At 36.5% G+C, this 16,992-nt stretch overlaps 1 protein-coding gene across 1 annotated transcript in view; it reads right to left on the reverse strand.

Moving 5' to 3' along the window:
- The window catches only part of GRM1 (glutamate metabotropic receptor 1), a 434,400-nt gene extending 422,894 nt beyond the window's left edge, over positions 1–11,506 (reverse strand). Inside the window, exon 1 of the mRNA XM_040448935.1 lies at positions 11,502–11,506. The gene's annotated coding sequence lies outside the window, so the exon portion shown is untranslated. The remainder of the gene's footprint in view (positions 1–11,501) is intronic.
- Between the last annotated feature and the right edge of the window lie 5,486 nt (positions 11,507–16,992).

The following is a 16,992-nucleotide window of genomic DNA, read 5'->3' on the forward strand; positions in this document are numbered from 1 at the left end:
CCTGTGCTCTTAGGAAGATGTCTGCTCTAAGAAGAGCAAGACAAAGGTGTTCACAGTGCATCAGAGTATCTCACTTCCTCTGATAGCCATTTAAGTTCCATTTTAGATAATGCTATTCTAGTAAGATAAGCCCTAAATATTATTTTCTTGGAAGATTTCATAGATACGGTGAATGTACAAAAATTCCTGTGCATATATAAAACATTAAACATGATTTGCAGGATTAGAGAAAGAAATGTCTCTGAAGTCCACATTTAGCCTCAATGTGCACTGCTCAAAGCTGAATATTTTTAATATATAACATTTTAATATTGACATAGCTTGGAAAAGAATCTGCTACTAAGAGAATAATTAAACATTCAGATTTATTTGTTTTCAATACAGTCTGAGTAAAAACTATGCATTCAGGCTGGCTGAAACAAATCATTTTAAAGAGGAAAAACTTGGGGATTTTGACATAGGAGGTCTATACATATGTATAAAATATATAGCAGAGGTGTTATGAAAAAATTTTAGTTTCAAACATATCAATTAGATATTATCAATTAAATTCATTGATAATTATTTAAGACCAACTTTAGAAGGCACAAAGACAAAAATAAGGCAAAAGGAAGGCTTTGAGAAAGAAGAAACAACATCAGCTAAATATGCTTTCTCTTTCTAGAGAAATTTGGACTTTACCAAGGCAGGGAGGATGTAATACATGTACAGACATCTAAGGGAAGTTTCCATTAGTAGGACTAAAAAAATTACTAAGAGGATGAGCTACATACAAATTAACAAATATAGGTGATCACACTGATATAGGCATATATGGTAATCTATACAAGTTCAAAGAATGTTAAAGGTACATGAATCCAGAAATGCTGTCAGTATGAATATTTATTCAGTGCTGGTAGTGTAGAATATTACATTCAGCATGTGATTTGTAGCATGGGACAAAGTGTTATGAGCATTTTGGTTCGGAAAATCTATTTCATACAACATGCAATGGAGATCACACAAAAGAATACTCAACATACTCTGTCAAGACAATGATTTAATGTGCTGCTGTAACAATAAACACAACAAAATGCTCATTGTTCTCCCATGGCAATAAAACAGTATTATCCATAAACAAAATTGCGATCATTTTTCTTAGGAATGTATGCACAGTTTTCATTGTTCTCCAATCATAAAGGACATCATAGAGGAACTGGTCTATATTTTAAATGAGCAAAAGGCTATAAAATTTTCCACGTATAATCAGTTAAAAATTCACACTTTTCAAAGTGAGCAAGTATAAGGTTTTGTTTTTTTTTTTTAAAGAAAGAGATGGAGAAGTCAGGCACATATTCCAAATTATCATGTATTCTAGTGGGTGTTTTGAAAAGTAGAGTTTACACAGTCATTGGAATATGGAAGTGAGGCATACACAAGAGGTAACAGACTCATAATTGAAGAGATAGCATTGACTGAAAATAGAAATGGGATCAAAGAAGGCCTTTGTAGAAAATTGATTTATGGAAAATTGATATGTAATGTATTACTAAGGAAATATAATTATGTTCAAGTAGATCAATGTTGTGGAGAGCGAATTCCATGCTTTTTCATAAAATAGCATGTTCCATGGCAATTAATTCAATATAATGTGACATTTCTTATATTCTTATATTTAACTCATGGGTTCAGCAAGATAACTCAAGTCGCAGTGAGATTTTTCAGTTTCTTTATCCAATTTTGTTTGTACATTGCTTAAATCGAGAGAAATTGCTGTCTTCATAGAACTTTATGCTCTGAAGCAAAGGCAATAAAAATTATAAAATAAAATCTCTTTCCTTTCAAAAACTCAAAATATTGTTACAAAACATGATTGATTATCAGAGTAAACAAAACATTTTAAAAGAACTAAAATAAGCCAAATTTAATGTACATTCAATTGTTTTATTGGTATGATTAATTAGGCTGTAACTATATATGCAGACATAGGACCAAAGCATCAGTTTCCATGAGCAAATAGAAATCATCAAAGGCTTTGCAGACTCCTGCAGATAGACTAGAAAACATGCATTTTGCCACATATTGTTCTGTCACAACTGTCCAAACGTTTATTTTTAAAATATTAAAATGCAATTAAAGAGAATAAGGCAAACGTGATTATTCTGGAAGCACATTTTTGGGCCACAATGATTCCCTGTTTTATACCCTGCTGTACCCCATTGTCTAAAACAATGTCTGGTTCATAATAGGGGCTAAAATATTTGTTGAATGAATGAATGGATATGTACTCCCTGAACACTAAAAATATCATCTTTTTTTATGCTTTTCTTCAGGAATATCAAAGCCAGGTAGTTTGTAGATATTTCTAATTTATTCTTCATATAATGTAACAGTAATTATTTTGCAACTATTTCTCAGTTCAAGTAACTAGCCTAACTAGCATTAAATCATTTGAAACATATTTATACAACAAACTTTCTTTCACTTGAAGCCCTGAAATTTGTTTCAAATGTGAAGAAACTATTCTCATTGCTGTATTGCATTTGCAGCAATATCAAATGAAATTTTAAAATTTTTATAAAGGTAAAAAGAAGATAAAACATAAATGGAAGCTCACCTTTATCCGCTGTTGTGGCTATATAATTTGAAAATAACCATTTGAAAGGATTCTCAGAACCATCATATGAGAAGCGTAAAATGGCATATTATCCTAGTCCTATAGAAGTTTTGGAAAATTGAGGCACCAAGAATCTGTTCCTTGCCTAAGTTTAACGAACAAATCAGGGGTAGTGCCACATCATACTACCTTTATCCCAATCCATTAGTTCATAAAAACCAATTCTATGGACTGAGCTAAGTGTTACTTTTCATTCTTTCCTTAAGCCTTAAACTGATGCTGTCTTCTCAGAAAATGCTTAAGTAATAAAGAAAATGAATTTGAATTTCTTTCCTTTGGGTCTTTCATCAGTTGAGGGCATAAGCATTACAGGTGATTGTTCTATTTGCTTAAAATAGCCATCTTTTATAACAGTTCTAATAACAGCAGTAACCTACTTGCACAGGCTCACAGTCAACTTTTGAACAATTAAGAAGGAAACATATCTAAATTTTCACATCCGATAAAAGCCTTCATTAGAAAAGGCTTTATATTACTACAGTCTCATTTACACAGAAATTAAATGATTATTCCTGTTTAAAAAGCAGTATATTGTATTCCTACCTTCTCTGTAACAGAAAAGCTACAACATGATTATAAACCACCAAAACATTGATCTACCTAAAACACAGCCCTTCTCCTTTCAACTGCATGGGTCAAAACCTACAATATATCACAGTTGCTAATAGAAGAATGTCTAAATTCCTTAACCTGGAAACTAAAGTCCACTGACTGCCGAGGGGGGTTCATTCAAGCAAAACATGGTAACTACTTGTATCCACCCCTTCTCTTCCCTATAGCAAAGTCAGAGGTGAGCAGCTGACCAGAAAAAGAGAACTTTGTATCAAATAGGCCCAAGTAGTTATCAGAACAGCCCAAGGCATGTTTTTGAAAGTTTCCTAGGTAATTCTGATGTGACCCTTAATTGAAAACCACTGATACAATTTCATCCCATTCTCCTATTCATACTTTCTGCTAACCAAATAAGCCTTGCATTTCCCACTTCAGCTCATACCTCTCACCTCCGCGCGCGAGCGCTCACACACACACACACACACACACACACACACACAGAAAAAAAAGAAAAATTTACCCATTGTTCATTTCTTTTCTATATATTTGTCCTTCTTCAAAATTCATTTCAAATTCAACTTATCCACAAAAGCCTCAGTTCTGAAGGAAATCATGAAAAAAGTGCTTATTTGCACTTTTATGTGAGATCACGCTGTAAAATAATATTACTATTTTTCTTAACTTTGTGTTTTACTTAGCTTCATTCACAATCACTGTTGTCACTTTAAAAATAGTGACTTATTCCAACTATATATATATGTATATATACACATATATACATAAATATCTATATATGCCATTAATAAATGTATTTTTGAAGGATTATGATAGTTATTTAATAAATAGTAATGTACTATTTTTAATATCATTAATCATAGCAAATAATCATCCTTTGAGTATGGATTTAATTTTCTGAGAGTGGACAATTATTACCAAAATTCTTAAATAATAAAAAGTAACCAAGAAGAGAGAGAACTGTGTCTTGTTCACAACTGACTCTCTAGAACCTTAAATAGTAGCTATAACTCAACAAGTATTTGTTGAATAAATGGATAAGTTTTGGATCAAAAATGAAGTGTGATTCTAAATAAATTATATTTCTTTGGCTCTGAAAATAATTCCAAAGAGTGGGCCCAAAAATGTTCCAACAACTGCAAAATCATTAGCTTTCTGAGGGGAGTAATAATAATTTGGATATAAAAATATGAATTTATGTATTTTAATTATCATTGTTTTTGGTCATATCTCATGTATGGATTTATTTGGGGGGTTATTTAGGATACAGTGATTAAAATTTAAAACTGTATATGCTATTCAATTTAAGTTCTATTTTTAAATAACATGTAAGGCAAATAACAACTAAAAATGACTGGAAGGAAATTACAACAAAATATTAACAGTTATTAGCTATAGAATGTAGTATAATGGATAATTTCATTTTTTCTGTATTCTTTCCTAAAATTTCCATAATAAATATGTGTCCATGTATTAAAATGCTACACCAAGCAATGCCTGGGTGGCTCAGTCAGTTAAGTGTCTGACTTTGGCTCAGGTCATGATCTTGCCGTTCCTGAGTTCAGCCCCCGAGTTGGGCTCTGTGCTGACAGCTGGGAGCCTGGAGCCCGCTTCAGATTCTGTGTCTCCCTCTCTCTCTGCCCCTCCTCTGCTCATTCTCTCTCTCTCTCTCTCTCTCTCTCTCTCTCTCTCTCTCCCTCTCTCTCTCTCTCTCTCTCTCTCAAAAATAAACATTAAAAAAAAGTTTAATGTTATACCAAGATGGAAAGCAAATCAAACAGTTACCAAAAATCTTCTATAAATGATGGTGGGTTCAAGGAACCAAGTTTACTGGTCACAGCTGCTATCTTCACCTGCCTTACCCACCATCTAAGATATTCCATCACCCCTTCTATGTAATAAGAACTCCTCTGAGCACTGCAGACACCATAGTAAACAAGACATATCCCTGGCCTTCCAGGAACTTGGAGTGAGAAACACAGCTAGTACATAACCAGTACAGAATACTACAGAAATCCTAAAGCACTATGGAACCATGCGGGAAAGGCACCAGTCTTCAAAAATCATAAAGGCTTTCCAGGGAAAGTGACATTGAAATAAAGATTGAGAGACAAGTAGCAGTTACCTAGGTGAACAGAGGAATAAACAGGCAAAAAGATAGTCCCAAAGAGAAACTGTAATAGTCCAGAAGTAAAGGAGAGTGTGGTGATTTGAGGAAACCATACATGGTTTGGGAAAGCTAATACAAAGTATTAGAGTATGAGGATAGAGGTAAGAATTTCCTTTGAGACAGAAAAACATGACGAAGTGATCTGTAAACCAAGTTAAGAGTTTGGAAAGATGATAGCAAATGGGCCTAATAAGGTTGAAATTGGTGGAGGAAGGATAAGTCACATCATTATATTTAAGATTTTAAAAAGTGACTCTGATAAAATTGAAACTCTAGACCTCATCAATGTGAGAAGCCAAAAGAACAGTTTAAAAGATGCTGGACAATTAAGTTCTTTTTAGAAGAAACCAGAGAAGAATATCTTTGTAAGTTTGCGGTATGAAAAGATATCTTACATACAAAATGCAATAACCATAAGCTTAAAAAATTGAGAAATTGGACTTCATCAAAATTTAAAACTTCTGTTCCTCAAAAGACATCAGTAAGAAAATGAAAATGCAAGTTATAGATAGTAAATATGTGGCAGACATAGAGATAGAGATATATGTGACAAAGGTCATATACCAAGACTATGTGCATAACTCCATATCTGGCTGAAAGAGATATATCTTTTGAGTATGAGTAATGTACTAATGCTCAGAATTTTCATGAAAAGAGTTGCTATGTATGCTTAATAATAAAGCTGTTTCCCATATTTGAATAAGCTCATTTAAGCCATTCAGATATATTGAACTTATACCAATATATAAATCCTTCACATGGCCAAATCAGCCAATACAGTTCACCATGGAAGCACTTAACAATCAATACACCATGCTGTATCATTGATACAATTGGGACTATCATATTGATTCTGGTAGCTGGCCCCAGCAAACCAAACCAAAGTTTTTGAAGATTGAAACATCATAATTTTTTAGATGTTGTCTGCATTTCTTGCAATTAACATTTTTTCCTGCTTAAATCTCATTTTTCCTACCCCTGAAGTCATGAAATGCCTGTGGATTTGTTGATTGCTTGAACAGTTAGGAAATCTGTACAGTCTTGATTTTTCAAGCTTTATGTCATAAAAGTCCGAGATTCTAAAAGAGATGTGGGAGTTATAAAAACTATTTATATAGTGATAATGAATACAATTCAATACAAACAATAATAGTTGTTGGTAGTGAAGGTGATGATAACAAGGCAGCACAAAAGAGCCTGGGTACAAGCTCTAAGAAACTCCAAGTGACTGAAGGAGCAGAACCCATCAGAGAGGAAGAGCATCCGGGGAAATACAAGAAAAACTGGAAGGATAAGATGTTAAAGAAGCTAAGAAAGGGGCGCCTGGGTGGCGCAGTCGGTTAAGCGTCCGACTTCAGCCAGGTCACGATCTCGCGGTCCGTGAGTTCGAGCCCCGCGTCGGGCTCTGGGCTGATGGCTCAGAGCCTGGAGCCTGTTTCCGATTCTGTGTCTCCCTCTCTCTCTGCCCCTCCCCCGCTCATGCTCTGTCTCTCTCTGTCCCAAAAAAAATAAATAAACGTTTAAGACAACATTTTTTTAATTAAAAAAAAAAAAAAGAAGCTAAGAAAGAAGAGGACCTCAAGGAGGAATGGGTGAGTTGTACAGGATATTGCTGAAACACACAAATTATAATTGGAACAGAAGAGTGTCCCCTGGATTTAGCAACTTGGGAGGAAATTGGTGGCCCTAGTAAGAGCAATTTTAGTCAAGTGTTGGGAGTAGAAACCAGTCTGGAGTGATTTCTATGGTTAATTAGATATAGAACTACTTGAGAGAATTTACAGACTCATTTTTAGAATTAATAACAGAGTTCTGCAAAGACGTTACACCAAAACCAACTTCTTTCCTACATATTAACAAGTAAGAGAAAAAATCTAATTAAAAAATGTTCTTTAGATCTGGGTAAAGAAGGTAAATTGAACACACTCATTTACTTTTGTTCCCTCAACAAACCTCAGTAAAATGACAATAAAGAGATTTTTGAGGCATAAATCTTTAAGGCAATGAGAATAGGAAATGAGAAAATGGGGGAAGGGGTGAAGTAAACTAAAAAAGCAACTCATTGACAAGATTCAAGCAAGTTAAATTTTAAATTGACAGTGAGAAAATCCATAGGCAATTTTCAGTTATACCACAGAACCCATATCCAGAAACTGGAGGCTCCAGCTACCTCTAAAAGTACAGATGAGGGTAAGGCTAAAAATAAGAGAAGTGGTTAAAGTTTGACTCAAAAAATCCTCAGGGGGGGCGCCGCCCGCATTGACTCCACGTAGCCAGTTAACGTAATCCTCCCTCATCCTGCACAGGAGAGAGGAAGGGAAATGGAGATCTGAATGATAGGACCCACTCCCCCTGCCCTCTACTCCTACTCATCTGTCTGAAAATTGGCATACAGGCTTATGCCTTCCATGCAGGAAATTAGAGGATGCTTCTCTGGGTAATCTTATGAGTGATGACTCCAAAAGGAAAGAGGGAAGTAATTTTATGTTAAAGGGCCCGAGGAGAGAAGCCAAGGCAAAGCACCCTGCACCCTGCAATACACGAAGCACGAAGGCTGTTGATTAGCTTTTAGCCATAAGGAGATGAAGTAATTTGCCCACATCATGCAGCTAATAACTGTCATGGCTAGGATTTAACTTAAGGCTCTGATTCCTTAGACCATGCTCTTAACTGCTACACTATGCTACTCTCAAACGATTAAGGATGGAGGGAAATTATTGATCATGGATTCGTAGTTCTAAAATGTATATTAGAAGAGTTTGAGAGGGTCGGGGGAGTTTGGGACAGTGTAGATGATATTCACAGCAATAATTCATGATAGAAAAGGCTTGCACTTTAGACAGAAGGTGACCACATGTCTGGTTTGCCCAGGACAGACCCAGGTTATTCTTCTTATAGATTAATTAATGCCTGCTAATTTTTAGCAGCCCCTTTTACCTTTAAAAGTATCCTGGTTTGAATAATAAAGTACATGGTCAACCTGTCAATGACCAATACTCCCAAAAATAGAAGCAAAGCAGAATTTACTCCACAACAGTTTGGAGAAAGAGTAACAAACCTAACAGTCTTCTTCTGTGGCCCAAGGATTACAAGGTAAGGCTAGACCTCTTTTCCCTCCTGTTTAGTGGATGTCATCAAATTCAGTATATACAGCATGACTGTAACAGTGAGAAATCATAATTCATCTTCACAGGAGAGTAATCACCTTGAAGAAATATGGCCCATGCTTTCTGACAAATTTTTATTTCTGCTGGTTCAAATCTATCAGACCTCAAACGTCATAGAATATTCACATTTTAAATTTTGATTGAGATGAGGTTAAATTCTAAAGTGACCTTACTTTGAAAGAAAAAAAAAATCTTTAGCAGTTGTCCCTCACTCTTCCTTAGAATTACTGTCAAAAAGACAAACTCTTCTCATGTTCCTGAATCAATTCAAACTGTAAATGAAAATTGCTCCCTTGCAGCAGGAAACACTGAAAGGAAATGTACCAGGGACATTAACAGAGAAATTTTGGAGGCCATGATTCCCAATTCAGGTCCTGCAATATCCAAGAATGTCTTCAACTACCTTTTGGAGATTTGTGGTGGGTTAGTGTACGGGAAACTAATTAATTAATTAATTAATGGATTAATATATCAATTGACATTCCCACAAAGAATAAGAAAATATAAATGACAGTATAGTACATAATTAATAAGTAAATACCCACAACTAATTAAGTAAATAAATAATTTAAACATTGTAAGAGAGTGAGACTAAATGAATTTGGAGTGCACTGTAATGTCAAAAATGAATGTGCCGCTCTCAATTCAATATGAGATATCTTAGTACCTGTACGGGGAAACTTGTGATATACATACTACAACCGAAAAATCTAAGTAGGCATAATAATTTATTCCCAAAATTTTATAAATCTGAGGATTGGGTTTCATAAGGTATTTCCTGTTTCAAAGAACCATGAAGTTATTTCAGTTAGTAAAGAGCTCAAACTTCCCTGAGACTTTAAAAGATACAACACTGAGGTCAAAGATGTTGTTGCCTGTTTTCTCCTCTAGGGTTTTGATGGTTTTCTGTCTCACATTTAAGTCATTCATCCAGTTTGAGTTCATTTTTGTGTATGGTGTAAGAAAGTGGTCTAGTTTCATTCTTCTGCATGTTGCTGTCCAGTTCTCCCAGCACCATTTGCTAAAGAGACTGTATTTTTTTTCCATTGGATACTCTTCCCTGCTTTGTCAAAGATTAGTTGGCCATACATCTGTGGGCCCAATTCTGGGTTCTCTATTCTATTCCATTGGTCTATGTGTCTGTTTTTGTGCCAATACTATGCTGTCTTGATGATTACAGCTTTGTAGTAGAGGCTAAACTCCGGGATTGTGATGCCTCCTGCTTTGGTTTTCTTTGTCAACATTATTTTGGCTATTCTGGGTCTTTTGTGGTTCCATACAAATTTTTGGGTTGTTTGTTCTGGCTTTGAGAAGAATTCCGGTGCAATTTTTATTGGGATTGCATTGAATGTGTAGATTGCTTTGGGTAATACTGACATTTTAACAATATTGATTCTTCCAATCCATGAGCATGGAATGTTTTTCCATTTCTTTGTCTTCTTCAATTTCCTTCATAAGCTTTCTACAGATTTCAGCATACAGATCTTTTACATCTTCGGTTAGCTTTATTCCTAGGTAGTTTATGGTTCTTGGTGCAACTGTAAATGTGATTAATTTATTGATTTCTCTTTCTGTTGCTTCATTATTGGTGCATAGAAATGCAATTGATTTCTGTATATTGATCTTGTATCCAGTGACTTTGCTGAATCCATGTATCAGTTCTAGCAGCTTTTTAGTGGAGTCTTCCAGGTTTTCCATGTAGAGTATCATGTCGCCTGAAAAAAGTGAAAGTTTTACTTCTTCTTTGCCAATTTTGATGCCTTTTACTTCTTTTGTTGTCTCATTGCTGATGTTAGGACTTCCAACGCTATGTTAAACAACAGTGGTGTGCGTGGACATCCCTGTCGTGTTTGAGCAATTTCTTGTTTGACATGTCTCCAAAGGCAAGGGAATTAAAAGCAGAAATGAACTACTGGGGCCTCATCAACATAAAATGCTTCTGCACTGCAAAGGAAACAATCAACAAGACTAAAAGGCAACCAACAGAATGGGAAAACATATTTGCAAATGACATATCGATAAAGGGTTAGTCTCCAAAATCTATAAAGAACTTACTAAACTCAACACCTGAAAAACAAATAATCCAGTGAAGAAATGGGAAGAAGACATGAATAGACACTTTTCCAAAGAAGACATACAGATGGCCAACAGACCCATAAAAAGATGCTCAACATCACTCCTTGTCAGGGAAATACAAATCAAAACCACACTGAGATACCATTTCACACTGGTCAGAGTGGCTAAAATTAACAACTCAGGAAATAACAGATGTTGGTGAAGATGTGGAGAAATGGGAACCCCCTTGCACTGTTGGTGGGAATACAAACTGGTAAAGCCACTCTAGAAAACAGTGTGGAGGTTTCTCAAAAAATTAAAAATAGAACTACCCTAAGACCCAGCAGTGGCACTACTAGGAATTTATCCAAAGGAAACAGGAGTGCTGATTCATAGGGCCACATGTACCCCAATGTTTATAGCAGTGCTTTCAACAATAGCCAAATTATGGAAAGAGCCTAAATGTCCATCAACTGATGAAAGGATAAAGAAGATGTGGTTTAAATATATAATGGAATACTACTTGGCAATGAGAAAGAATGAAACCCTGCCATTTGCAGCAATGTGGATGGACTGGCTGGTATTATGCTAAGTGAAATAAGTAAATCAGAGAAGGACATATGTCATATATTTTTACTTATATGCAGAACTTGAGAAACTTAACAGAAGACCATGGGGGAAAGGAAGGGGGAAAAATAGTTACAAACAGAGAGAGAGGGAGGCAAACCGTAAGAGACTCTTAAATACAGAGAAAAAACTGAGGGTTGATGGGGGGGGGGGGAGGGAAGAGGGGAAAATGGGTGTTAGGCATTAAGACGGGCACTTGTTGGGATGAGCACTGGGTGTTGTATGCAAGCGATGAATCATGGGAATCTACCCCCAAAACCAAGAGCACACTGTATACATTGTATGTTAGCCAATTTGACAATAAATTATATTTAAAAATAAATAAATAAAAAGAAAAGATACAACACTGCATTTCTAGGATGATTTAAATGCAGATCTCTCCAGCCTGACTCACACCCTATAGTTAATATTCACTTATCAATGTATCTCTCCGCTGTCCTCATGAATTCTACTCTTATTCTTGCCTCTTTATCTCATGCTGGTCTTCTCCCTGCCATGCCAATCTTATCCATCCCAGAAGGCCCAGCTCTGGTTTTATCTCCTGTTTGGAGACCTTCACAAAACATTGATCTGCACTGATTATTGTTTTTTCTCATCTCTTATAAACTGCATCACTCAGATTTACGCCAAGAAAGTATCTATATTGTACATGTCTTACATGATCAAGAAGAATACTACATGATCATGAATTTAAGAATCAGATCAAATTGTATTCTTGTGACCAATGGTACAGATACATACATATAACAGATTTTTTTAATGTTTATTTCTGAGAGACAGAGACCGAGCACAAGTCAGGGGGCGGGGGGAGGGGGCTGGACAGAGAGAGGAGACACAGCATCTGACAAAGGCTCCAGGCTCTGAGCCATCAGCACAGAGCCCAATGCAGTGCTCGAACTCACAAACTGTGAGATCATGACCTGAGAGGAAGTCGGATGCTTGACCAACTGAGCGAGCCAGGTGCCTCATAACAGATTCTTAATAAAAATATGCTTTATTGAAAAATACTGAGAAAATTCTGAGAACGGCATTGGAAAAAAGACCTAAATGTGGAATGCAAGGGATTTCTGGGTTTCCTTCCAGTTTAAGCTAGTGGAGTGGTTTTTAAGTGCTCCCAAAATTAAGCAGCTTTTATAAAGATTCCTAATTTCTTTTCAAAACAACACTTGGCTTTACTCTGCAATTGGGTTCTCAACTTCTGACTCAAATTCAGCTAGTGATATCACTTTTAGCCCTGATTCTATAACTATACTGACAATTCTATTTTCTTATCTCTGTGGGGATAATTACCTTGTAACAATTACCTTGTAAGTGATTTGATGAGTCAAAGTTCTAATAGCACTGTGAAAAAGGGCCTATATAAAGGTGCATCTTCAATGATGCAAATAATGTATAAATAATATGTTTTGTTGGCTTTTAACTGCTTTCCTAACATGTGGATACACAAGTGTATATATATTGTCAACTGACTGATGTATTAGCATTTTACCATAACAGAAATACTGAAAATAGACAATGAGGGGGAAAGTAAATAATTTGAACTATATATAAAAAGAAAATCCATTTAAAAGTTGATTACAAATAATAAATTAGTTATGCATATTACAGTTGAGTTTGTCATTTATATAATAAATTGCATGTATTTTATATGTATCTATTTTGAAAGTACCAACCTGAACACTTCAAATGATCAATACCTACTATTATAAAATATTTTCTGAAAAAAATTTAGTCTTGAAGCACATTCATTATCAAAGCATAAAAATTCAACTCTTAAGGCAACAAAATTTGAATACTATGAAAGTATCAATATAAATTCTTTTGCATATCCCTTTCACATTAGTTCCAATTTTGTCCCACAAATAAATGAAAGGAGGTAAATCTTTAAAGTCCTTTTAAACATCCTCAGTGTTAATAGTGTAGTAGCTTGCCTTGAAAATCTAAAAGATATTATTTTCCAGATTCAATCATAAGAACAGAAAATGACTGAAAGAAACCACCCAAAAGAGATAATGCATCTTAAAATTTTAAAGCTGAAAAGGCTTTAATCCCACTCTTATAGTATATTGATGAGTAAGCTAAGGACCAAAGTGGCATATGAAAAAGCTTTTATGTGTCAGAACCAAAAATAGTATGTTAATAATCCCACTCCAAGCAATGCTTGCCACGTCTCTTGATATTCTACTATGATTCACTCATTCAATAAACACTGAGTACTACTGTAGGCCAGATAATATGTTAAGGGCGAAGGACAAAAGTGTTAAGTTCTTATACTGGACAAGTTTACAGCTGTTAGAGAAGATAAATATTTAAATACACAGGTTCAAGTGTAACATGGTAGATGTTATAATACAAAAGAGGAATGAGCAAATAATTTTGCCTGGGCATAGGGCAATCAGGTAACGTTTCATAACATGATATTTCATTCAGGGTCTTAAAGGATGAGGGCGGCCTTAACAAACTACTTCCAACGTTGGCTAGAAATGACAGAAATTTATTTTCTCACAGTTTTAGAGACCAGAAGTCTGAAATCAAGGTGTTGGCAAGCTCAGTTCCTTCTAGAGGTTCTGAGGGAGACTACATTCTATGCCTCAATCCTAGTTTCTGATGGCTTCTAGCTTATAGATGCATCACTCCAAACTCTGCCTCTGTCTTCACATCACCTCTTCTGTGTGTCTTTTCCCCTCCTCTGTTTTTGCATAAGGAAACTCACCATTGGATGAGGGTCTCCTCTCATACAGATATTATCTCAAAATCCTCATCTTAACTACATATACAATGATCCTTTTTCCAAATAAAATCATCTTCACAAGTCCCAGATAAACATATTTCTTGGACAGGCACTATTCAACCCATTCCAGAGACAGCCAAATTTTCACAGGTGAAAAAGTTTGAAAGAATATACTTAGAAATAATGGTATATGCCAATGCACAAACACCATGAAAGGGAAAGAGTAAGAAGTATAAAATAATTAGGGTGAATCTGGAGAAGGGATGGGAGATAAGGTTTAAACAGCAGGTTGAGGTCTGATTAAGAAGCACCTTGTAATCCAAATTAAGATTTTAAACAAATCAAAACAACTTTGGATGAGATTTCTGTAACAACTTAGGGGTTAGAAGATACAGAAAACTAGAGACTGAGATACTTTAAAACAGGGTTAGCAGGCAAGTTTTTGCTATAAAGGGCCATTGTAAATATTTTAGGCTGTAGAACTATCTCTGCCCAACTACTCAACTCTACCAATGTAGCATGAAAGCAGACATAGACAACAGTTGAATGAATAAGCGTGGATATCTTCCAATAAATACTCATGGGCACTGAATTTGAATTTCATATAATTTTCATAGGCCATGAAATGGCATTCTTTTGATTTTTGAAGGATTTTAAAATATAAACCCATTTGTAGAGATGATGTCAGCAAAAGTGTTGGAATAAGTAACTCCAAGGGCCCATCCTTCCACAGGAACAGCAAAAAAAAAAAAAAAAAAAAAAAAACAAAAAGAAAAAGAAAAAAAAGAAAAAGCTGTCCAAATCAATTTTGTCAGAACTCTGAAAATTAATCAAAGATTTATAGCAATCTAGTAATACTGAATCAAGAAAAAAAGGAACTTTGGAATGGTAGGAAAGCTCTATGTCATTTATACATGCTCTTGCCCTCCCCAGCTTGACAGTGATATTGAAGATAGCTTACATCCCCACTATGGCACTTTGGCCCCTGGTTTGTGAAAGAGTCAAGAAGACCTCACCCTCATACAATTACATTTGTCTGTTTTGACCTGTCTGGGGGCTCCCAGAAGGGGTGATGCAAGGTGCTTGATTTTGTTTCACTTAACTCAGAACTCCTTCAGGTGAAAAATCAGCCAGCCACTCAGCTGAAAAACACTGTGTTCAGAAGCTAAAACCACACTGCAAGGCAAATGAACAACCCACTGCCACCAAAAGCAAGACATTACAATAGAGAGGCAAACAATAGACCTACTGAATGCCTGGGAAGAAAAGCAGGGACGTTCTTTAAAATAATAGGGCATTTCTCTGTATGGCTTATTTCACTTAGCATCACACTCTCCAGTTCCATCCACGTTGCTACAAAAGGCCATATTTCATTTTTTCTCATTGCCACGTAGTATTCCATAGTGTATATAAACCACAATTTCTTTATCCATTCATCAGTTGATGGACATTTAGGCTCTTTCCATAATTTGGCTATTGTTGAGAGTGCTGCTATGAACATTGGGGTACAAGTGCCCCTATGCATCAGTACTCCTGTGTCCCTTGGATAAATTCCTAGCAGTGCTATTGCTGGGTCATAGGGTAGGTCTATTTTTAATTTTCTGAGGAACCTCCACACTGCTTTCCAGAGCGGCTGCACCAATTTGCATTCCCACCAACGGTGCAAGAGGGTTCCCATTTCTCCACATCCTCTCCAGCATCTATGGTTTCACTCTTATGTGGATCCTGAGAAACTTAACAGGAACCCATGGGGGAGGGGAAGGAAAAAAAAAAAAAGAGGTTAGAGTGGGAGAGAGCCAAAGCATAAGAGACTGTTGAGAACTGAGAGCAAACTGAGGGTTGATGGGGGGTGGGAGGGAGGAGAGGGTGGGTGATGGGTATTGAGGAGGGCACCTTTTGGGATGAGCACTGGGTGTGGTATGGAAACCAATTTGACAATAAATTTCATATATAAATAAAAAAAATAAATAAAAAAATTTTAAAAAAAACTTAAAAAAAATAAAATAAAATAATAGGGCATTGAAAAGCACCCATGCAAACAGGGAATACAGAAAGTTGCACAGCACACATACCTAGAGTAAAACTTAAGAAGACTTGAGGCCTTCACCTCTGACTGATCTTTAGACTTAGCACATACAGGAAGAAAAGGTGAAGGCTGAGTTTTAAACAGCCTTGTTGACTTGAAGGAGTACCCCCAACACAGAGCAAATCTGCAAGGACTCAAAGACTTTCTATTCTTTTCTTCCACTCTTTCTTTCTTTTACTTTTTTCTTCCTTCCTCCCCCCCTTTTTTTCTTGTTTTGTTCCTTCTTTTTTTAGCTCCAGGCATTCAAGGAAAATTCTGCCAACACAGCGGCGAAATGTAAGCTAAACAGTACAGAGACTATACACATAAAAGAGCACAGATGTTACAAAAATACTTTAGAAAATTCATTCAACAGAGGCCGGGGACCCGATCTGAGGCTGCTAGTGTAGATTCGAGGTTGTCTGGTCTGGTGGTCGGCAGGGCCCAGCCCAGCATAGCACAGCCCAGAGCAGCCCAGCCCAGCCCAGCACAGCCCCTCCCAGTACAGCCCAGCACAGCAGCGGAGCCCGGGCTGGGAGGGCAGCAGACCCGCCGCTGAGCCGTATTGCAGACCTCTGCCCACACCTGGGGACCCTCTCCCCGCGGTGCCTGCCTCTACCTGGGGCGCCAACACTCTGTCGGCCCACCTCTCTGCGCTGTTCTTGTGCCTCTGCTTCTTTTCTTCCTTACCATCAGTACTTGATCAGAGGGAAAGGAAAGTTTTAAGAAATGCCGATTGCACAGTTGCTGGAGCTATGGAAGAAGATCGCGGTAGAGCCCATGGAAATAGAGACCACCGAGGAGGATCTTAACCTGGACTCGGAGCCCACCATATAAGACACCGTTGAAGAAGGCAAATGTGACTCTGCCTTGCCTGAGACAAAGTCACTAGAGGAGGAAGGCACCGTCAAGGAAATCGACGTCAGCCACCATGTGAGAAGGGTTTGAAAAGGC

The sequence above is a fragment of the Herpailurus yagouaroundi genome, unplaced genomic scaffold (assembly GCF_014898765.1).
Source record: "Herpailurus yagouaroundi ecotype Mexico unplaced genomic scaffold, PumYag 198, whole genome shotgun sequence".
In the NCBI taxonomy this organism is placed as follows: Eukaryota; Metazoa; Chordata; class Mammalia; order Carnivora; family Felidae; genus Herpailurus; species Herpailurus yagouaroundi.